General features: G+C 39.6%; 1 protein-coding gene across 2 annotated transcripts in view; it reads right to left on the minus strand.

Annotated features, from left to right (window-relative positions):
- Positions 1–22,043, minus strand: part of brinp2 (bone morphogenetic protein/retinoic acid inducible neural-specific 2) — a 138,137-nt gene that overhangs the window by 83,370 nt on the left and 32,724 nt on the right. Inside the window, exon 2 of one of the 2 annotated variants that reach the window (XM_051698740.1) lies at positions 12,757–12,818. The exons of the other annotated variant lie outside the window; for it this stretch is intronic. The gene's annotated coding sequence lies outside the window, so the exon portion shown is untranslated. The remainder of the gene's footprint in view (positions 1–12,756; positions 12,819–22,043) is intronic. 2 annotated transcript variants of the gene reach the window in all.

The following is a 22,043-nucleotide window of genomic DNA, read 5'->3' on the forward strand; positions in this document are numbered from 1 at the left end:
TTTGCCTTCCAGTCTTTGCTGGTTTCAGCCTGGCAATCCACAAAGGAATTCTGCTCTATGCCTGTGTGCTGGGTATCTACACTTCTGCTGTTGCTCACATTGTCAGCTGGATATCTCTCTCATTGCCAAGCTTCTACGAAGGATTCTGCCAAGCTCCTCCTGACTTCCACAATGCACACTCCACTGACAAACACACTACTCTCTACTCTGCACGGTGGCACATTACTAACTTTATTAATAAATATTTTTTGAACTGTTAACTGTCAATCTGTCCAGCACCTAAACGTTACAGAATAATCTGGCCACAACATGGACCCAGCGGAGGATTCCACTCTTCGCTCCGCCCTTTCTCAGCAGGGAGTTCTGCTGGGATGTCAGCAAGACCAGATCGCTGCTGCTAAATAGGCTTTGGAGGGGATATCCTCAAGTCTCGCCGATCTCACCTCCTATGTGCAACAGCTCCGCCCATCTCCGACTCCTGAATCTCCGCGGGAGGTTTCCTCACCAACCCCTGTGACGCCTGTGTATTCTGGACATTTTGAAGCCTGCATTCCGTATCCTACCCTGTATTCAGTTGAGGCTGAATCCTGCAGCGCATTCATCTCACAGTGTTCCCTGTTATTTATATTGCAACCCCCCACGTTTGCCTCGGACACCATGAAGGTGGTTTGTGTCATTATACTCCTCACCGGTAGGACTGGTGAATAGGGCACTGCTATGTGGGACAACTGACATCTCTGCTGCGCTTCATATCATACATTTATTTCGGAACTCCGCCGAGTGTTTGATCGCTCGGCTCAAGGTAAGGAGGCGGCGAGAATTTTGTCTGGACTCTCCCAAGGAGATCAACATGTTGCGGATTACGCGATCGAGTTTCACACTTTTGCTGCTTCTTGTGAATGGAATGATCACGCTATGAGAGATCGCTTTCTGCACTGGCTTTCTGATGACATTTTGGATGAGATTTATTCATTGGATTTACCTCCACGCTTCGATTTGGTGGATTTGGCTATTTGATTCAATCAACGGCTCGCTCTACATCACCATCACTGCCAACACTGCTTTCCACCTGCAATGGCGTTAGATCATCCTGCCCGCTCTGCCTCGCCATCCTACTCGCCTGAACTTCGACCTGATCATGAACCCATGCAAGTTGCCAGGACTTAAATCTCCCATAGGGAGAAACAGTGGTCACATTGTTGCCACCTGTCCATTGAAAGACATCACTCGTCGGTAGGAGAGGGGTTACTGGTGAGCGCAACACCTTTGGATAAATCCCCTGGACTTCGGACACTTCTTCCAGCTCGACTGCAGTTTGGATTGGCCTGTCATACTGTTTCTGCTTTGATTGACTCCGGCGCTGAGGGTAATTTTATGGACCTTGAATTAGTATCCAAATGACGACCCATTTCGGCTGGGATGCCCATATCCTGAATGGAACACCACTGTCCATCATCACTCATTCCACTGAGCCGGTCACGTTTATCTCAGGGAATCATACGGAACAGTTGTCATTCCTCCTTATCCTGTCTCCATCATCTCCAGTAGTGTTGGGGCATCCTTGGTTGGTAAAGCACAACCCATACATTGATTGGCCAACCAACATTGTTTTTGCTTGGAGTCCTTATTGTCTGTCACACTGTCTTAACTCTGCTGTTTCCCTTGTCTAGTCTTGTGTTTCGCTGCAGGATGAACCAGCTGACTTGTCTGGAGTGCTGTCGACATACCTTGATCTGAGGGCAGTGTTCAGCAGGTCCCACACCACGACCCTTCCTCCTCATCGCCCGTACAACAATGCTATCGAATTGCTCCCTGGCACTTCTCCACCTCAGGGATGGCTGTATTCGCTCTCAGCTCCTGAGAGGGAGGTCATGAACAGTTACATCAACAATTCTCTGACAGCCGGTCTTATTCGCCCTTCCTCCTCGCCAGCAGGGGTGGGGTTCTTCTTTGTGGAGAAGGATAGCTCACTTAGACCCTGTATAGATTATTGGGGGCTGAATGACATCAAGGTAAAGAATCATTATCCTTTGCCGTTGATGTCCTCAGCCTTGGAACTCTTGCAGGTAGCATCCATCTTTACGAAGTTGGACCTACGCAACCCATATCACCTTGTCCGAATTAGGGAGGCAGATGAGTGGAAGATGGCATTTAACACCCATGGGGGCACTTCAAATATTTGGTTATGCCTTTCGGATTGGTCAACGCCCCCGCTGTCTTCCAGGGGCTCATGAATGATGTGCTTCGAGACATGGTTGATCGGTTTGTGTTCATTATCTAGACAATATTCTGATCTTCTCCCAGAATATCCAGGGCCATGTGCAGCATATCAGGTGGGTGTTCCAGCGACTGTTAGAAAATCTGCTTTTCATCAAGGTGGAGAAGTGTGCTTTTCATGTACAGTCGGTTCCATTTCTTGGGTTCATAGTTTCGTCCGAGGGAGTGCGCATGGACCCAACTAAGGTAAAGGCTGTTTCTGATTGGTCAACCCCAGATTCTGTCATTTTTATTGGAGGTTTATTAGGAATTAGTCAGCTCGTCGCACCTTTGACGGATCTCACCTCCACACGCACTTTTTCAAAACACAAGAATGCTTTTTCAAAATGAAAGAAGTGGTTTTCTACTGCACCTATTCTAATTACTTCCGATCCCGCAAATCAGTTCGTGGTGGAGGTGGATGTGTCCGAGGTTGGTGTCAGAGCAGTCCTGTCCCAGCGCTCCTCCCGGACAGAAAGATGCATCCGTGTACTTTTATTCGCATTGTTTAACCCCAGCTGAACGGAATTACGACATCGGCAACTGAGAATTATTGGCTGTACGTTTGGCCTTGGGCAAGTGGCATCACTGGTTAGAGGGTTCGGGGGTACCTTTCGTGATCTGGACAGAGCATAAGAACCTAGAGTATATTCTTAGTGCCAAACATCGCAACTCTAGGCAGGCCTGCTGGGTATTATTTTTCACACGCTTTAATTTTGTACTGTTGTATCTCCTGGGCTCTAAAAACATTGAGCAGGACTCTGTCTCTCAATGTTTCGAAGTCAAGACCCACCGGATACCATTCTACCCTCCACTCACGTGGTGGGCATGGTATCCTGGGAGGTGGAGGCCAAAGTCTGCATGGCGCTACACAACACCGCATCTCCAGCCGCGTGCCCAGCGGGTTGGTTATTTGTTCCGCGATCTGTCCGGACACATGTCCTACAGTGGGGTCACTCATCTATCATTGCTTGTCATCCTGAGGCGACTCATACCCAGACGCTCATTAGACAACGAATGCAGCTTGCCCCATTTGCACGACTAACAAAACGTCCTGTGAACCCCCAGCTGGGCTCCTCCAACCGCTGCTGTTCTCTTTGAGACCCTGGTCACACATAGCCATGGATTTTGTAACTGGTCTCCTCCCCTCCCATGGCAACACAGTTGTTTTGACTGTAGTGGACCGGTTCTCGAAGGCGGCTCACTTTACCTTCAGCGAGCGAGACAGCGGTAGCAGTCATTATTCACGTCTTCTGCATTCATGGCCTCCTGGTCGACGTGGTTTCTGACAGAAGCCCCCAATTTGTGTCACGTTTTTGAGCAGAGTTCTGCAGACAGCTTGGGGCTACAGTGAGTTTGTCATGGTTCCGGTAAGCCCGCAGGTTCATTTGGTTTTTGTCATTTTCTCTCCCTTGTGTTTCACAGGCGTGCTCAACTGCCATGATCGGCATTTCCATGGGAACATTCATTCTTCTCAGGGCGGCACCAATCATGCCACTGATTGCTTGAGCAACACCTGTTCCAGTCTGATTGCTCTCCCTACATATGCCCTCATGTTTCTCTGTTTCTTTGCCAGATTATTATGCTAAGTTGAGTACTAACCTCGCTCTCCTTGTCTAGCTGGTCCTGTCTTGTCACTCTGTTGGTTTGCCGGCATTGTTCGGGTTGTGGTTTGCCTTCCAGTCTTTGCTGAGTTCAGCCTGGCAATCCACAGGAATTCCATTCTATGCCTGTGTGCTGGACACTTCTGCTCACACTGTCTGCTGGACATCACTCTTAACGCCAAGCTTCTACAGAGGATTCTGCTAAGCTCCTCCTGACTTCCACGACACACACACTCCACTGACGAACATGCTACTCTCTACTCTGCATGGTGGCGCATTACTGACTATAATAAATATTTTTGGAAGTGTTACCGCTGCTCTTGGGTCATTCTGTCCAGAACCTACATGTTACAGGTGGACAAACTCAAACATCCAGTGTATTCATTCCTTGTCCTCTATTATTTCTCTCTGTCAGGCTAAAAAAATAGTAATTATGGAGAGAGAGCATGGAGAAGGGTTTACTGGTACATTGTCAAAAAGATATATTTTAAATAGTCATCTCTATAAGTGACCACGTCTTCCCTGTGTAGTACACACCTTCCAAACCATATGTTTCCACTGGCGTGTGGCGAGCAGCGTAAGAGAGCGTTTTTTAAAAATTAATTTCGATGGGAACTGAGCACCACGCACTCGAGGTGGATTGTGGGATTAAAAATGGTGCGGCACAAGCGTGGGGAGTTACCGAGAGCATCAAAAAAGTTGAGAATTCTCAGCTTTATGCAAATGAGAAGCAGAAAAATCTGGGCACGAGTCAATCACCGTGAGCTGAAAGCAGTGACGTCTGTCGGAAGCGCTTCAAAATCTATGAAATTGCTGGAATTTCTGCGTATTCAGTGCTTAAATCACACCTTTATATTTAATTCTGACTTCCGAATACTGAGGCTGGGTAAGCAAAACTGTAAAAAATCAACACTGTACAGTGTGGGCATTCGAAAACTAAGCTGGAAAATGAATCGCACAAATATAAGATGATATTACTGTTCATATACTCAAAACAATGAGAGACCATATGTACTGGCTTTGCATATCACAAACATGCCCCAAAGTGGTAGCTGTCTAGCGTGTTGAGTAGGGTTGAGTTGAGATTTTCCGTGCCAGTTGAAACGTACAGTGATGCATGTGAAACGTGGACATGTGCTCATCGTCATTACGAATGGGAGTTTTGTCATGTCAAGTTGCTCGCTTGCAGTGTAGACAGGCTCTGTATCTCAGTCAGCTCCCTAGCTCCCTATGTCTTGAATCAGTATATCGTGAACATGAATTCAGGCACTGGCAAGGTTGTTCATCCACTGAACATTGGGACACTTATTCTGACTCATTCACCCACGACATGTTAACGAGCTCGTGCATTGAAGAGCAGTTGTTATTAATCAGCACCACCCTGTAGCTTATAAATGGCACTATCTTTAGATATTTAAAGGTACAGTATTATTATAACAGATAAATGGCATAAAGAAATAAAAATATATAGGAGTGTATTTTAAACCATTTAACAACTCAAATATTTAAAAAAAAATTGTTTCACTTTTATGGTAATTATGAATGAAATATATTACAAACAACATCTCTTTTAAAGAGAAAATAAGGCTTGTACTTCATAGTTTTACATTTGTGCTCATCATCTAATGACTTTAGAGACTTCAGAAGACATGATGACGTTTCCGGTAAGGGAACATAGTGAACAACGATGCTGGTTTTTGTGGTGCAATATGGGATTTTTTAGGGAGCGAACGTTTCAGTGCACTGGAACGATTTTGCGAATGAGACAGCCCTAAAAATGTCTGACTCCCTGATCAGTGCCCTGACTACTGAACTAGGAAGCTGATTGAGAAGCACCCAGGGTGTAAACCAAGGAAGTCTATAAGTGTGAAATGTTTACTGAAGCAGAAGCACTAATGAACTTTCCACAGCTGTATTCCAGAAGAGCGATTTGTTGAAGCATGAGGAAACGTGGGTGTCAGGTAACACATGCACAAGCACACAGCACAGTCACTTAATTGTTAAAATGTTCAAACCCAAAAATGTATTTTTTCTGTCGCTGTGTTTTACATGTATGTAAACAAGCCACTTAAAATATAGAAATACATACACTGGTGGCCAAAAGTTTTGAATAATGTATGGATTTTCCTCTTATGGAAAGAAATTGGTACTTTTATTCACCAAAGTGGCATTCAACTGAAAGTGAAAAATTACTATTACAATTAAAAACTACTTCAAAGGGTTCTCATCAAAAAAATCCTCCATGTGCAGCAATGACAGCTTTGCAGATCCTTGTCATTCTAGCTGTCAGTTTGTCCAGATACTCAGGTGACATTTCACCCCATACTTCCTGTAGCACTTGCCATAGATGTGGCTGTCTTGTTGGGCACTTCTCACGCACCTTACAGTCTAGCTGATCCCACAAAAGCTCAATGGGGTTAAGATCCATAACACTCTTTTCCAATTATCTGTTGTCCAATGTCTGTGTTTCTTTGCACATTCTAACCTTTTATTTTTGATTTTCTGTTTCAAAAGTGTTTTTTCTTCCCATAAGGCCTGCACCCCTGAGTCTTCTCTTTACTGTTGTACATGAAACTGGTGTTGAGAGGGTAGAATTCAGTGTCAGCTGAGGACATGTGAGGTGTCTGTTTCTCAAAGTAGAGACTACGATGTACTTATCCTCTTGTTAAGTTGTATCTTGGCCTTCCACATCTCTTTCTGTCCTTGTTAGAACCAGTTGTCCTTTGTTTTTGAAGACTGTAGTATACTCCTTTGTATGAAATCTTCAGTTTTATTTATTTATTTTTTTTTATTTTATTTTTTTTGGCAATTTCAAGCATTGTATAGCCTTCATTTCTCAAAACAATGATTGACTGATGAGTTTCTAGACAAAGCTGTTTCTTTTTTGCCATTTTTGACCTAATATTGACCTTAAGACATGCCAGTCTGTTGCATACTGTGGCAACTCAAAAACAAACACAAAGACAGTGTTGGCTCATTTAACGAACCAAATAGCTTTCAGCAGTTTGATATAATGGCAAGTGATTTTCTAATACCAAATTAGCAATTTAGCATGATTACTCAAGGATAAGGTGTTGGAGTGATGGCTGCTGGAAATGGGGCCTGTCTAGATTTGATCAAAAATGATCAAAATATATTTTTTTTTTTCAAATAGTGATGGTGCTGTTTTTTACATCAGTAATGTCCTGACTATACTTTGTGATCATCTGAATGCCACTTTGGTGAATTAAAGTACCAATTTCCTTCCGAAACAGCAAAATCTTTACATTATTCCAAACCTTTGGCCGCCAGTGTATTTTTGGTTATTGTGGTTGTGTTTCAATCTTTAATATTATAATCTGTATTTATGTTTATTGAGTTACTTCCCCAACCCTAATGCCAAAGTGATAACAACCAAAAAGGCACATATAAGAGGTAAATCATAATAGATAAAATCTTAAGTGTAGATTTAGGTAGGGATGATAGAGACATGTCCCAACAAACTTTAAGAAAGTCAGAAATATCCCAACCAACATTTGGGCAATTTTACCACACACACACAGAGAGAGAGACAGAGAGAGAGAGAGAGAGAAAGAAAAACATTTACTTTATACTGTTTTTATTTTTAACAACTATTAAAGGTCCTTAGTATATTTATTCATTTGTAAATTATTGTTCTACCTCTTCTGAAGCGGTGCATGCATGTTGTTGTCACGTGGCACAGGTTACTTTTCTGAGCGATGTTTAGGATGCACCAATCACAGATGTTTGTAAGATTTAATAAATAAATAATTTTCTGGAGATTACATGGGCGGATTTCCATTGGTATTTTACGTCCAATGCTCAAAATTATTAGCTTAAACAAGTATATTGTTTGTGTACAAATGTGTCCTAAGTAAAAAATGTACAGAGTTTTGCATGCAGCCCAGTGGAGGATTCTGCTTTTTCAGCCAGTAAGTGCCCACTTGAAGAAGACATCTTAAAATTTGAATGATTGTGTCAGTGGTGCAGGATTTTAAGACGCTAAGTATATACTTTTGTTGTTTTTGTTGTTGTTGTTGTTGCTTTTAAGAATACCCATATTTTGAATATTATCCTTGCAATATGTCCCTAGCAAATTTCAACCAAACCTACGCCCTTGGATAAAATTAATGGTGTGAGAAAATAAGAGCAGTACTAGATGAACAACATTTGTACACAGAACATATTCACCATGGCCTGCATCTTCACTCCAATCTGGTATTAACTACTCACTGAGAGAGATAAATGCCATGCTATTTGTCAAACTAAGAGCAACAACTTCATTCTAAAATAAAGGCCTATATGTCATTGACAGAATGGCTAAAATCTCAAACCCAAGTACTGACTCAACCACCACCTGAGGGTCCCCTCTTTTTTTGTAATCTCAAAGTTCTGAGGTCACTCTTACTAAAAGGTCCTGTAAATTATTTTATGTATCCCAGCGCTTTGTATCTGATGGCTCCTCAGCTCCCGTGGCCAAATGGGATAGTGAAGAGTCCATCGGTTGCACACATCCGAATCTTGGCGTTTGCAGTAGGTCATCTAGGTTTTATTTGTCTACTGTTACATGAATACTGATGTTCTGCAAGTATGAATATTTGGATGCACGACACCTCTCTCTTCCTCCCTCTTCTCATGACCTCACATCCCCTGTCTTCTCTTGCTGACATTGCTCTATCATGGCACTGTGTGTTGTTAGTGGGTCTGCCATGCTGAGCAGCAGATAAGAGACTAATGCTAATTCCATCACATGCTACTTTTGCCACAGTTGAATATGGCCACTCTATAACTAGCCACATTGCAAGCACTAATTAAATACTGTTGTCCCATTTTTAGGTGTTACAGCCATCTGGTCTACTCTTTGATCTGAAATACCTTGGCTGATCCTTGTTTGAAATTTAAACTGTTACACACAGACAGCTAAGACTTTAGCATCTGATGCTCAGAATAGAAAGGCATTATATCTAAATTATCTAATGATTATTTTGTGGTTTGAGGAACTGGCTTGAGCACTGGCTGAGACAGCAGCTGTATATGATTATGAGGGATAAACAAGCTCTGAGAACAGTGAATTTCTCGAGGTGGTTAATTGTGTTGCTCATTTTGACCTGAATGTGATAAACAAGTGGCATCTGGACAAGGATTGAAGCTGTGAATAGGGAAAAATGTATGTGTCTTTGTCATGTGGAAATTCCAGCTGAATGGTATATGTAAAATATTTGTTTAACATATCCACATAGCTTTTCACATGAAACAACACACACAAAAAAAAAAAAAAAAAAAAACTCTTGAATATCATGGTAATTACTTTCACTTTGCCACTGAATTTTTCAGTGTTCTTAACAATGTTTATAAAAGAGCCTATGACTCATGCTATGCACCTGCTAGTATTTTGGTAACCTGCTATGCTTATCACACTTCATTATGTTCAAAGAATGCCGCACCTGCAAATTCTGTTTTCAGTGTACTTTATGAAGCATCTGGCTAATTCAGCTCAGCTGAGGCTTCGCCTTGTTATGTATGACAATTACATGAACATCTCTGGGGGATAATAACTCATCTGTAAAATGCTTGCAAAATTTTACTTTGTTTCTTTTTCAATTTTATTCCTTATTTTTTTTTTTTTTTTAATTAGCCAGTTATGGTAATTAGTGCAGATGATCTTATTGAAATGTTATATAAGTCATCATTAAGTTGAAACTTTGATCCGAAGTGACCTGCACTTACTTTAGATGCACTCCCCAGAAGCATCCTGAGATTAAGCGCCTTGCTCAAGGCCAAAATCGTTATCAAATATGGCTCACATTTTGCAGCAATTGAACCAGCAACCTTCTAATCTCCATCAATGGGCTTTTAACAGCTACATCCCAGCATACTTGCATGAAATGATTCCCACAAAAATAGGGTATGTATCATCCAAAAATGCATAATTTCAACCATACACGCCTTCTTTATGTACATGTGTGATTATGGGAACATAATTTATGCTGAGGACCACTCAATTTCACCACTCAATTCATGCACAGAACAGAATCAACATCTAAGCCATCAAAGGAAGTTATCCAAAAGCAGGGTTGGGAGGGTTACTTTTGAAATGTATTCCATTAGATTACTCAAGGTAAGTAACGTATTCTAAATACTTTGGATTACTTCTTCAGCACTGGTAGATTTTTTCACTTGTTTTGACTATAAAAACTCTGCCATTACAGTAAGACAAAATACACGTTAAAAATACATACTCTGAAAAATCGAAATATCTTATGCAGTGTTGTTTCTAAAACAAGATAAATCAAATTGATCCTGTTTTAAGTATTTTTAGATATTTTTACAGGAAAACAATACAAAAATTATCAAGAATATGATCTTTGCCCTAATATCAAAGGTCTTACTAGAAAAAAATAAATTATGATCCAACATGAATTTTCTTGATAAGAAAATATGATTGTGCCTGGTAACATGTGCATGTAAAATGGCTAGAAATAGCATTTTAGCTTAGCGTAAAGCTGACAATTTACACAAGATTTATTTCTATTTCTTCTGCTCCAAACTTTAAACGTACTTCTCTCTCTGCTCGTATGAATGTAACACATCATAAGAAAGTGTTTCACACTGTGTTGCTCATTTTGTCCTGAATGTGATAAACGAGTGGCATCTGGACAAGGATTGAAATTGTGAATGGGGAAAAGTATATATTTTTTTAAAATATATGGTTTCCATACATTACCATTTGATAATGACTCACTTTAAAGCTTACAAAGCACCCAAAAGTGCCATAAAATCATATGAAGGCATTTTGGAATTTTAATCTGAAAAATAAATAAATAAATAGTCACAAGAACCAGTAAGGTTTGATGTTATTGACATGTTGCCATATTTGAAAAAAATAAAGCAAAAAAGATGTATAAAATACATAATAGACAATATAGAGACTGCATATATCAATGTTCACAAACCTGATTTTGTTTTGATTCTTGCTCTGTATGCATAAGATGATCTTTGATTTGATTTAACAGTGAATAATGATTTCGGAAGACACAACGCACAAGTCACATGGACTACTTTAAAGAATTTTCATTTTTGGTTGAACTGTTCCTTGTAGGTACATTTAGGAGTTTTAGCAGCTTTGTACATGGCAGAGCTCTTAAAAATCCTCATGTAATGTCATAAGTTAATAAAAGTTCTGAGCAGCAGGGAGACCTGTTGAGGTCTTCAGGTTGCTTCTCCAGTATGTGTTCTCATCCATTATTCAAAATGAAGCAAGAATTGCGGTCTAGCCCAGCTGTAGACCTTTAATGGTCCTGAGTGAGCAGTGGAAGCAGGTGCACTGGTATTACCATAAGGCCGGCTGTCCTTTTGAACTCATATTCCTACTCCGCATTCTCTAAACTCAGCAACCCCCACCACCTGACATACTCTTACAATTATTTGTGGCTACACCTCCCAAAACAGAAATCCAAATGTAAGCTAATTCTTCCAGTGAAATTTCTACCACTGTCTCTGCAAATAATTTTGTTTAGAAGCCTCATTAAATCAGTGAAAAATAATAACCATGCAACGGGCACCTAACAGCTGTCAGATTTTACTCAACCTGTTAAGCTTTCATTACAGTTTATTTGGAGTTTTCCTACTCTGATAACCATCATAACAGTGACTTCTGCCACATTCAAATAGAAACTATCTGACCCAAACTTTTTTTCACTCATTCAAGAGAAACGACTAATGATTGAGGCCTTAGGGTGTATTGAGTGTGTGATAGTTTGGTTCAGTGAACTCTTATGCGCAATGTGTGTATGTATATTTACATGCATGTGTGCAAGTTTCTGTCTGACAAGGTACAGCAGGTGGTACTCCATTATGGCAAATTAATAAATTGTTCTGTCAGCGATATATAAACCAGATGTTCTCAGAGTCAATGGAGTGAAAACACGAAGAGTCAGAGGAAACACAGCCACAGTAACAGGAATTTATGCCAGAATTAAGCACAATAACATATGAATTGTTAATATTATCAGTGCCTTCTTTCGTATACCAGTGCTTGATAATTAAATGAATAGTTCACCAGAATGAACATTCTGTTATAATTTACTCATCTTCAGCCCATATTTTTTTTTTTTTTTTTTTTTGTGGAACACATAATGAGAAACTTCTTGCTTTACTATGACCATGTCTGTCAAACTCCAAGAGGACACAAAAGCACAGTAAAAGTAGTTAATACGACTTGTGCACTATATACTAAGATTTCTGAAGCAATACGATAGATTTGTGTGAGAAACAGACCAAAACATATGTTGTCATTCACTGATAATATTGACTTTAAGTGGGCCATTAAATCAAGTACTGGATCATTGATTCAGTGAGTTGAACTCAAGACCTGGATCAGAGTTCAGTAATCCGGCTCAGGAATTGGACTGATGTTTCTTGAGTTCAACTCACTGACTCAACAACCTGGTGGCAATGGTTCTCGGGAACAACAGCTTGAGTTAACAGGGAAGATTATCAGTGAATAATGGCTTAAATTTCAGTATGTTCCTCACACAAAGCTTTTGTTATGAAGGTAAAATTGTACCTAAATGATTTGCATTCACAGAGTAAGATTTGAGAAAGCGTAAAAATAAATTGCATGCACACAGAATGTTTTGTGAAGGTGTAAATCAAGTTGCAAGCATACCTGCTTCTAGTAACCAATCAAATGAGGTTTTCCTTGATCACTTTACTCTGACTCAGCGTCATTCCTCTGGGTATCTCTCCTCTCTTAAATATTAAACTGAAATATTAACACATACACCTTCTTGTAAAGTGTAAAGCTGAGCTGACACCATTTATTTATATACATTTCAATCTAGTGTTTAAATGTTTCTTCTTTATTTTAATTATATTTTAATTATATTTTAATTACCTTCGATTATCATTGGAAGGATGGATGGATGGATGGAACTTGCTGGTATCATTGAACTCATTCTAAAAAAAACAAAATGAAACAAGTTATCTATCTATCTGTTCACAGAGTTTTGTTTTAAATGGCTTACTTTATTAATTTGATTTCTAGCATGAGTTCTGTGATACCAGCCAATTCCATATATTCACCAAAATGCCTTGCCAGTGATAAAAGTAAATATAATTAAATTGTGTATGTATTAATATTTAAGTTTAATATTTAAGAGAGGAAAGATACCCAGAGGAACAATGCTGAGCCATATGAAGAAGCAGCTGTCTGTCACGTTATTAAACCAATCAGGTCAGAGTAAACTGGTCAAGGGAAACCTCATTTGATTAGTTACTAGAAGCAGGTAGACCTGCCTCCCCCCTCGCACTTGCAGAACTCTTTTCAGTGAGAAATTTGTGCCAAAAGTGTGAGCCCAACAAAGGGAAGACGGAACAGTGTATATCGGATTATTTCTGCCACAAACACAAGTCATTTATACTTTTGCAGTAGTTTATTTTACACATACAGACTGATTCTACTCGGTCAATCTGTTTAGCTGTTCATGACACCCTTTCTTTGCTTGCATATCACCGATTGCAGGTTTGCAATGCTTTTGGCCATGTTTAGGTGCAAAAACAGTGCCAAAAGTGTAAGCACGAAAAAAAAGCCAGAAGGATACACATTAAATTGTTAATACGCAATTACAGATCCACAACACATGAATTACACTTATGCAAAGCATTAAAGTATTGCTAATATTTGTTTCTTTCACTTGCAACTTGATTTACACCTTTACAAAATGTTTTGTGTGCATGCAATTTATTTTTACACTTGCATTTTGATTTTACACTTTCACAACTCTTACTCTGTGCATGCAGATCATTTAGGCACTATTTTACCTTCATATTTTGTTGGCATCAGGAGACTTAGAATATTGCACACAAGTTGTGTGGACTACGTTTATGATAATTTTGTTTTAACTTGACAAACATAGTCATTTTAAACTGTGGTTACATGGAAAAGAACTGCGTGAAGATTCTTAAATTCTCAATTTACAAAAATGTCAGTGTACATTTTTCCTTTAAAAATAAAAATAGAAATATCTGTGTTGAACTTGGATTCCACATCTTGATTGAATCTTACTGTGCAAGTAACAGTCGCTTAATGCCTTACTGTCCAGCTGTTGTATCTTCAGAAACCCATTTCAAACTTCCACGGGGTGTAATCACTGATACATCACACTTTAAAAAAAACACTGTTCACACACACACACACATACAGTATACGTGCACTCAAGATAAGTACCCAGGTTGCTTATTAGATTAACACCGCTCCATATAAACGCATCTGCATATTGCTCTGATTCTATTAGCTCCATGCCTCATCCTTAAATACGTCCTGGCACACTTACTGCCAGCCCCTCGTCGAGTTTTCAGGAGTTTGTTGCCGGAGCCTGGGCAAACTCATTTTGGTAATTGAGGGGAAACCGGAGTCCCTGTGCAAACAGACCTCCCACACACCTATAAAACATTCCTGCCACTAATGAGAGGATGAGCTTTAGAAACACACATAGGACAAGTCATCTTCGATACACACAGGACACATTCCCGCATCGTTACCATAGTCACCTCATAATGGCAACCAATTACCAAAAGTGCACAAATCATGATAATATACACCACAGGTCCTTGAGCGTTTTGAGGAGTGACTACATTAAAAATTTGTGATCAAAACCTTTGATCTTTGCCTTCATAATATTGGTGCCCTTTTTGGGCATTCCTGTCAAATAGGGACAATAAACATATACCTTGAAGATAAAAACTAAGTGTATCATTAGAAGCAGACCTTTTGTCACAACTGTTTGGACCACAAAACTAATCGAATCAAAATTTCTTTCATCTTATCCATGAAACCATGTCAATTGATGGGAAAATACATTAAGAATATACTGTATCTCTCTCTCATACAATTACACACCATACCATTTTGTAAATTATGTAGCAGATAATGTAACTGTTAATACAAACTTTACATCCTATTATGTTATTTTAACTGTTCGGTCTTGCAGTTTTGCACAGTCTTTACACACACTGTTGTTTTTATTAAAAATTGCTCTTGAATAACATATGGCCTTTAATGCTCCTACTACAGACATTGTGAACATAGCTCAATGTTCTTTCCTGAACATGTTTTTAAATTCTAAACATCAGCAGTTATTTCTACTTAATGCAATCATAAATTAATAGTGTTGCCTCCTTCGAGGGAGCAATACTAAATTGTGTCCTGCAAACCTGAAAACTAAAGCTGTTTATTAATTGTAACAAATGTAATTAGTACCTTAACACTCTCAAAACGATTCCTTGAGTTATTAGAACATTGGTTTACCGCACCGAGATAACATCCTTAATTAAACCTAATGTATCAGAAAGCTTTACGCAATTAAATAATGTTTCAAAAGCAGAGTTAGAGTCATGTCATTGGGTCGAGACTGTAACAGTTTTTATGTTTTCTCAATCCAAGCAGCACCATTCAACAGTATACCTCAGCAGTGAAGCTGAATACCTGAAACTAGCTTTTTTTATAATGTACAATGCTGGCTTTTGTTCAAGTGGTCTCCATAGCTTTTGAACTCTTCACATAGGAATAGAAGATAGAGAGGGGAAATGTGAGGAAGGATGATTGGATCGATGTGAAGCAGTAATACAAACACACCTTGCGACCTTCCGCTATTCAACTGACACATATAGCAACATGCACTATTGTGTTTTTATGTACATTATATCCCTTTTGCTTGTCATAGTTCACATTAAGTCCTTTTTAGCACTTACTGTATATGTATATGTGAAGTGTCTTTTAAGTCGTTGTGCAAGAGTACTTGGTTTGTGTGTAATGAACTCTGGCAGACACAGGGTGATTGTGAAGCTCCATATACACGTTTGGTAATGAGTGAAGACAGATGTAGTGTGCAGAGACTAATCAGGGGCACTGGGATCATCAGATAGTCAATAAATCTACCACAGTGCAGAACGAGGTCCGTTACCCTCCAGCAGCAGATAAACCTTCCCTTAAAGATTGTTCTCGAAAAAAAAATTGACCCATGACCTTGTTTATTGGTCTTTCACTGATTGAATCAGAAACACCAAGAGCTAAAAACCCAAAGTGACTATACAGAATGACTGGTAACATGAATGTACAGATGTATCATTCAGAAACCTAGCAATTAGAATTAAAATGCCTAATATAAAACATTACTCATTTAGTTTCAAAATATCTACCACATCACAGTGCAGTAAAACTTCTCTGCATAATGTATTCAAACTAGGAGCAGCAGCATTTAATTTAACTTTTTTGCGATTAAAAAAGAAAATCCATTAAAAAGTTGGTAACCAAGGATATATCAGAAATTAACATGACATTTATTCAGTATGACTACTATGTGAACACAGTAACCACTCTGCTTACTATTAGCCCTTAATTTGATTTTAAGGTCAAAATACCTTAAGTAGTATGTCTGACAGTTTGTGGAATATGTTAGGAGGTTAGTGGGTTTGAATTATGTTTTCCTAACCCTACATTGCACCATATTGCTGAAAGTGGAAAATATAAATTCATTTATTTTATGTTTAGCAATCCAATCAAACATCCCTCATATTTCTGCAATTGTCCTTTACTCCTACATGGAGGCATTAAAATATTTCCATGACAACTTGAAGTACAGTTACATAAGGTACAAAAATACGTCTTAGAAACCAATTCCCTACTGAATTTGAGGCATTGATGCATTTGCTTAGGCCATATGGGCAGAGTTTGCATTGATACATTTTTGCAAAAAGATATTTGCTTTATGTATGCATCATGGCAGCTTCCTGGTGAAATTAACGCTAGAAGCGCTACAACAACAATGACCTTCCTTCACTTTCACACAAATAATGTGTGAAAGCAGCCATATATGCTGCTGCCATATCAATCTGCAGCTCTAGACTGGTTACCTACTGAAGCTAAGCAGGATAGAGCCTGGCTACTACCTGGATGGGAGACCTCTTGGGGAAAACTAAGGTTGCTGCTGGAAGAGGTGTTAATGATGCCAGCAGGGGGTGCTCACCCTGTGGTATATGTGGGTCCTAACGCCCCAGTACAGTGACAGGGACTCTATACTGTAAAAAGGCACTGTCTTTTGGATGAGATGTTAAACCGAGGTCCTGACACTCTGTGGTCATTAAAAATCCCAGGGCACTTCTCGTAAAGAGTAGGAATGTAACCCCAGTGTCCTGGCCAAATTCCCCCCACTGGCTCTTAGCAATTATGGCCTCCTAATAATCCCCATTCATTTATTAGCTGTATCACTCTACTCACCTCTCTCCACCAACAGCTGGTTTGTGGTGAGCGTACTGGCATTCTATGACTGCCGTTACATCATCCAGGTGGATGCAGCACACTTGTGGTGGTTGAGGAGAGTCCCCTCTTCACTATGTAAAGCGCTTTGAGTGTAGTGTCAGAAAAGCGCTATATAAAGGTAGCATTCATAATGAGCAAAATGGCAGATTATCAATTAATAAACAGCCTGTTCCTCACACAATGCTGTAGGGCTTTACTGGTTGTTACGCGATGGCGGAAATGCACAACAGTCCAATGTGGTTGGACTACAATACAGCAAATCTCATTCATGATAATTAATACCCTGAGTATTAATAATGAGCAGGTGGTCCGTAAACTGTACAAGCAATAACCTTGATACACAAGAATAACACACTATAATATTCTATCTCTGCCCAGACGTAAACCTCTTACTTGAATCGCATGAGGACACAGAATGTGTGTTCATCCATCCTTTAACTCCGACTCGGTTCCTCAAGGCTCGGGTGATGATGGGAGGCCGTTTCCTCGCTCTGTTGGCGGGCGGTACGGCTGCTGATTCTCGGCGGGCTGGCGGAGAAATCAGCGACGTTGACTTGATTGAAGATGGAAGAGAAATCTTTTATCTCTTTACTTCTGCAGGCAAACGGATGAAGATGCGGATTGCTCGGCGGTCTCCTTCAGATCCGTTAGAGTGTTCAGTGGAACACAGAGTAATCACAACTCGTCCAGCGGGATGGAGATTGTATGGCCACAGTTTCAAGTCGGACGTTACTTCCTTGTGCCACGAGGCTGCACATGAGAGCAGCGATGAGCTGCATCTACACACGGCGGGCAAAGTTGCTGGAAGCAAATCCCGGAAGCATTTCAGAGGTATTTCTACTCCTGATGATGTCATGGTTGAGGTGCGTTCTGTTGTGTGCCTCATCCAATAGGAGTTGAGAGTTCGATCCTTTAGTGAGCAAGGCTTCGTGGGATTTGTAGTCTGTTTTGGACTCCCTTTGTTTGATTTTGGCGCGGTTTTTATCAGTAAGATGACTTGTTATGTGGGGGCCTGAGTTAGGTTTTACGACTGTGTTAGGCCTGCCTTTGTCTACTATCTGAATACATGAGGCCCAACATTGCTATCTTATGACATCTAAACACTTTTACTGCAGTGCATTACCTATAGAGCTATACATTTGAAAGTTTGCATTGCATGACCGACAACGTTTACAAGCTTGTTCGTGTGCGATCAAATTGCGAGGTAGCTCAACTGAGAGAGCATTGCACTTGTGATGCAAAGGACCTGGGTACAAGTCCTGAGGAGCACGTGAGTCGATATGTGAGGCAAAAGTCTTATAGAAACACCACAAAATGACATGGTTGCTCCAGCAATTGCATTTTTCATCTCACATTTGCTTTTATGACACTATTGGTTAGTTTTAGATTTAAGGTTTAGGGAGGTCGGTTTTGCTCATTTAAAACTTGACAAATCATTAACCTCAACCTCATCTATTTTTTCAACTTAAATTAGCTTTTTATAACAATCAAATTCCCAAGTATGCTTTCAACTACTCAGTAATAACGAATATGTAGTTCAGAAAACAACAATTCAGTTTCCCTAAGTAGTATCTTGAGTTTTGAAGCTTGTGTCATCCTTTCAGTTTTGACTCAGCCATGTTACAGTACTTCAGGACATTTATTGTGTCATATTAGAGTTTGCATTTTGATATGTAATGAGACCTTATGTTATTATCCTTCCCTTGAGACTGAGGTCTTATTCAGTTTGCCCATGGTGGTCAGAGCAGCTGCGCTCTATTGCATCTGTCACCTCAGTTATCAGGGAGTATAACTAGGAGTCGGTTAGATTCGCGTAGCCAGACAAAGTCTGGTCCAGGCTATTTGGCTTATTATGCATGTAATTTATAAATGAGAATCACCCACTTAGATCGAAAGAGAACTGAATGTCAGAATCTGACTGAAATGTGAACCAACAAAACACAGCATCTTTTGTTTTAGGTAAAAAAAAAAAAAAAGGCAATACAGTTCAGCTCATGGATATTTATTTAACTCAGGGACCGCAAACAATATTCTTTCAAAGGTTTGATGCCACTAACCTGGCAAACCTAATCCAGTCATTGCATCAAACCGGTTCTTTGTTAACACTACCTAACTTTTCTCAAAGCAGAATGGTGCACATTTCAGCAGGGTCGGAGAACGTTTGCCAAGGTACTGCTCAGAGTAAATCACAGAATGTAATTCTGAATCATTATTGGCACAGCTGCGGTAGGCTAATGTACTTCTATCGAGCAAACTATCTTTGGCAATGAGTGTGGATTAGAAATTTGTCAGAGTTGTGCACCATCCATATTAAGTCAGTCTGAACTATTTTCTTTGGTAGTTCTGTGGTATGTTTCCATCGAAGGCAGCCTAAAGCCATTGTCATCACCACAGATCCCATATCTCCTGCAGCTACGCTTGGGACATACCGTAAGCACAATGCGTAAGTCATATGTGTGAAAGCCAGCAAAGATTATTGACAGGGCTAGATAGATCAGAGTGATTAAACTTGTCAGTTTTGATCACTCTAAGCATAAAATCGACTCACTAAGGCAGTTTCTCCACTCAACACTCATGCTTTTCAGAACAAGGCATGTACACCTGGAGGGGAAAAACTGGCAGCAGATACAATAGCTAATTCCTTTGGAGAATGCAGCTACTGATCTTATGAGTGCCAGGTGATGCTTTACTTCAGTCTCACTCACAAGCACGCTGGGAGTTGACGGCGACAGCGTAAGTCAGAGCTGGTTTTATCAACAGCACTATGCATCTCAGATATCATTTGTTAACGTAGAGTGCAGTGGGCTGTTATGGCATGGGTGAATACACTGATCAGCCACAACATTAAAACCACTTACCTAACATTGTGTAGGTCCCCCTTGTGCCGCCAAAACAGCGCCAACCCGCATCTCAGAATAGCATTCTGAAATGCTATTCTTCTCACCACAATTGTACAGAGCGGTTATCTGAGTTACCGTAGACTTTGTCATTTCGAACTGGCCATTCTTGAACTCTCTCAACAACAAGGCATTTCTGTCCGCAGAACTGCTGCTCACTGGATGTTTTTTTATTTTTGGCACCATTCTTAGTAAATTCTAGAGCCTGTTATGCATGAAAATCCCAGGAGATCAGCAGTTACAGAAATACTCAAACCAGCCCATCTGGCACCAACAATCATGCCATGCTCCAAATCACTGAGATCACATGTTTTCCCCATTCTAATAGTTGATTTGAACATTAACTGAAGCTCCTGACCCGTATTTGCATGATTTTACACACTTCACTGCTGCCACACGATTGGCTGATTAGATAATCGCAGATAATCGTTGGTGCCAGATGGGCTGGTCTGAGTATTTCTGTTACTGCTGATCTCCTGGGATTTTCAAGCACAACAGTTTCTAGAATTTACTCATAATGGGGACCTACACAATATTAAGCAGGTGGTTTTACTGTTGTGGCTGATCAGTGTAGATTTGCAAGGCTGGAAGATATGTGGATGAGATTTTCTTCATTCATTTGTTTTCTCTGGTAGACTGCGTGAGTGCATTTGACTTGCTATCCTGTAACATAAAAGAACAATTGTATTGCCATAGAAAAATCATTACTCTGACCAGTGGTAAAAAGTGGTTATTTGGCTTATCACTCCATAGTGAGTGGAGGGCACAGCACGTTTGGCTTTCAGAGAGTTTATGGATAAATGCTTTTTCTGTTGCATGGGGATCATTCCATCAGGGTCAGTGAACATTAATGGCCAAAGTAACAGTGATGCATGCCTCATGGAATAGCACTTTAGCTGCAAACACACATTCCAATATGTGACAGATATTGGTGACTGTAGATCAGAGACAGGGATCACATCAATGCATATCAACAGGAGTCCTTTAATGTGGACATGTAGGTTAAAGCAAGTAAAGGTAATCGGTAACAAAGTGTCACAGGGGGGCCAGGTTCTCGATTTCTGTCTCTCTGTCTCTGTAACACAAAATTTAAACACAAAAAACTGGTGTTGCTCTGAAAAAAATAAATAAAATAAAAAATAAAATAAAATCTGATTATTATTATTTATTTTTATTTTTTTTTTCAGTAAAAATATCTAAATGGAAGTTTTCTTAAAACAAAATCAGTATCCTTGAAGCAAAATTATTTAAGATAATATGACTTGTTTTCACAGAATATATGTTAAAGTTTTTATTTTTCTTACTCCATTTGCAAATAGTTTATCTTATTTTAAGCATAATTCCGACATAATTTGGCAAAGTTTATGCATTAAAAGAAGAGAAAATAATTTGCTAGTGGGTTGAGACAAATATACCCAATTCAAGATGTTTTCTCTTGAAACAAGTCTCAATATCTTATGAAAATTTGCTTTTCAAGTACATTTATCTTGTTTTAAGATGTTTATGGACAGGGGCCATAGACAGAACTTTTTTTTCAGGGGTGGCCAGGTAAGACCCAGTGATTTTATTGGGGTGGCCAAAAACATTCACTACTGACTGTGACATGCTGTAACAAAAGCAAATTCTACAGACAGAAATTCTGTACATTCTACAGAATTTATAGATCACATCTGGATTTTATTTCATGGAAAAGCGGATCAAGTTGGGTTCTGAACTCGCGACTACATTGGTACAGCTAGTAAAAACATGCATCAAACATACACACCAACCATCCCAGCCTTGTTTTTTTTTTTTTTGTTTTTTTAGATATGCAGCCAATAACCTACAAACAAGGAAGTCTTAAATAATGCCTAAACTAAAGACTCTGCTAACTAAATTCAGACTCGTTACATGTGTTAATGTAGTATGATAATGGCCTACTCAGACAACACATTGTTTCCTAGAGCTGGCAAAAAATACTCAAAACAG

This window comes from Myxocyprinus asiaticus, chromosome 5 (genome assembly GCF_019703515.2).
Source record: "Myxocyprinus asiaticus isolate MX2 ecotype Aquarium Trade chromosome 5, UBuf_Myxa_2, whole genome shotgun sequence".
Classification (NCBI taxonomy): domain Eukaryota; kingdom Metazoa; phylum Chordata; class Actinopteri; order Cypriniformes; family Catostomidae; genus Myxocyprinus; species Myxocyprinus asiaticus.